This window comes from Sodiomyces alcalophilus (genome assembly GCF_042370955.1).
Source record: "Sodiomyces alcalophilus JCM 7366 unplaced genomic scaffold ACRALscaffold_1, whole genome shotgun sequence".
NCBI classification, from domain to species: Eukaryota; Fungi; Ascomycota; class Sordariomycetes; order Glomerellales; family Plectosphaerellaceae; genus Sodiomyces; species Sodiomyces alcalophilus.
Genome location: NW_027263532.1, coordinates 6,790,431 through 6,793,348, shown reverse-complemented (window position 1 = coordinate 6,793,348; position 2,918 = coordinate 6,790,431).

The window sequence follows — 2,918 nt, the reverse complement described above, 5'->3', positions numbered from 1 at the left end:
GAATAGCTTATCTTACCTCCTCGGGGTAGACGGTCTCCTACTAGGGGATTATCTACCTTAGGTATATTAAGGTAAATATAGGGAAGTCGTTGATAAACGATATTCTTTTTAGTAGTCTCCTTCTAAGGGAGTCTGCCTTCGTGCTAGGCTTAGTGATTGTCCTATTACTATCCTAGAAACGGGGCAATTATAGTTAAAGGCGGGGCTTATACTAACTTATAATATGGTAAAGGTCTTTATAGTAATGTATCCCTTTAATTTACTTCTACTAGTAGATAGCTTTAGCTTTCCTAACCGTCTTTTTAAGGCGGGTCTAGGCTTTAAGGGCTTTAATTAAGTCGGGTCTACTTAGTGGGCTTAAAGGTAGTATCTCTAGGCTTAGCGGTAATTATTATTCTATTAGCTTGCTACTCGGGCTATCGCAAGGTAGCGTCATCCCGAGGTAACTAAGGAGCCGTGGAGTAGTTCGATAAGGGTAGTAGTAGCGATATCGAGGTCTCTTGTTATATTAACAGCTATTAGTAGTAGCTAGGTGTTTATTCTTACTTTTTCTACGAAGAGTGGTATATCCTCTAGGTAAAGGCGAAAACGCTTAGGGTTCAAGAGATAATAAGAAAGGGGGTAGGGGATAATAACAGTAAGAGTAGAGTAATCGGATTTAGTATATCGATAGTCTATTACCTATACTAAGGCGAGTAAGATATCCAAGAAAATAAGATTAAGGGTAGTACCCGCGTCGAATATCGGGATACCCGGGGTATTAAATAGGGCGAGGGTATGCTATTCCGTTTAGTTAGCGAAATATACCGCGCCGTGGTTTAGGGCTATACTCGGTTATTATATCGGGTAGTATATTTTAAAGGCCCTAGCCACTAGGATACTATATAGGGGGTCCTAGTTGTCGAGGATATTAAGAATATAGAGTTTATTACCGGTTTTATAAACCTTAAGCATATAATATCCACGGACCTTTACTCTTAGGTTATCCCGGTAAAGGGTTGTAAGGTTAAAGGGGGCGGGGGTGCTAATACTCTTCTGAACATAGGTAAGGACCCGAGGGCGAGTAGACCTTAAGTCCTACGTTTATATAGGGCAGAGGTGGTTATATCCGGGGTATATCATAGTAATAATAGTATCTCTTTTAAAGGAGTATTATAGTTCCTAGATTAGGATAGTATCAGCACCGTTATAAAACGCATAGTTTAAGGCGATATCATGCCTTAGGCGGCCTTTTCCTCTATTAGCCTAAAAGACTTTCAGGTCTTTTTGTATTATTAATAATAGCGCTAGGATTAGCATTAGGGCCTCGGGGTAAATAAGGTTTATTAGAGTAGGTCGATTTTTATGTCTATATCTCTATTTGTTTAGGATAATAATAAGGCGAGAGTAATACCACCTTCGCTAACTAGGAGGTAGGCGACTATCTTATTAATAATCTCCTTTTCCTTTATTATCTAGGCAGTAATAAAGGGAAGTTAGGAGTATTACTCCTAGGCCAGGGGAGATTAGGGCGGGGCCGTTATTAAGCTAAGGGCGGGGGAGTCCTGTGAGCTAGGCGTAGGGGTATTCGAGTCTAGGGTCTTTATAGGGGGGTCGGACTAGGTTTTATCGCAGATATAGCCTCTATAATAATAGGTTCTAGGTCCGATACTGCCTTATTAAAAGGGTAAGGATAATCCGACTAGGGCAATCGGATATTCCGACTAGGGTCCAGATACCGACAGGTGCCAGGACTAACAAAAGCTGTCAACGTTCCATTTTATCCATCTCCAATTAATCCTTTAATTAATCCTTTAATTAATCTATCCATCTATAACCTTAATCCCTCTATAACCTCAATCCATCCATAACCTTAATCCATCTATAACCTCAATCCATCTCTACCCTTCAACGATTTATCCTCTTTACTACTATCGCTATCTATCTTCGTCACGCTCTACGGCGGCGGGCGTTACGATGGCTCTCCTGCCACCCTAACCTTTTACCCTCGGCTACGAAGATATCGAAGACCTGATCTCCTATATTAACGATTTCGCCCGCGATAATAGGTACGTAATTATAATCCGGCGCCGAACTAATAAGGTAAAAGATAGAACTTATCGTCGGGTGGATCTTTATTACGACTATAGCGGAAGTTAGCGCGAGTCTATAGCTATAGGAGCCCGGCTAAACGCTAGCTTAAGGAAGACTTATTACCCTTTTATTATAAAGGCTAATCTTAAAGAAGGACGCGGGTTTGCTATAATTATAAACCCCGATTATAATTATAAGGTAAGTCTAGATATCGTAACGTATCCGATCTATCGTAAAAGAATATAGAACGACAAGTAGAGGCAGAAGATCCGCCAGCACTTCTAGATAAGTCTATCTTCTACCCGCGATATTATAGCCTTAATAAGGGAAAAGTATCCCGAATAGGTAAGCTAACTATCTGCCTACCCTTACTAATTCCTAAGATTAATAGAATTTATCTTATTCATTAGCCCTAGTCCACCTAAGATATAAAGAACGAGATTACTAAGTCACGCGAAGAGTCTCTAGGCGGATACACTCCTATATAAGCCTTAATTAAGGAATTTAAGGATCGCGGGATTAATCACTATTATCGATAGCTTAACGGAAAGGTTATAGGTATCCTCTAGTTCCTTCTATAATACGAGCAGATATAAAAGCTTAATTCGGAGGTTATAATATATAACAGGACCTATAAGACTAACCGCTTCGGTATACCATTTATTAATATCTATAGTATCACGAATATCCAGAGCACCTTTAATATCGCCTTCGGCCTTATAAATAAAGAAGATTATAAGGCCTACTAGTAGTTCCTTCGCTATCTTAACAAGCACCGTACGTTCCTTAGTATTCCTAAGCCACTCACGATTATCTCCGACTTTAAGAGGGTATTTAAAAACGTA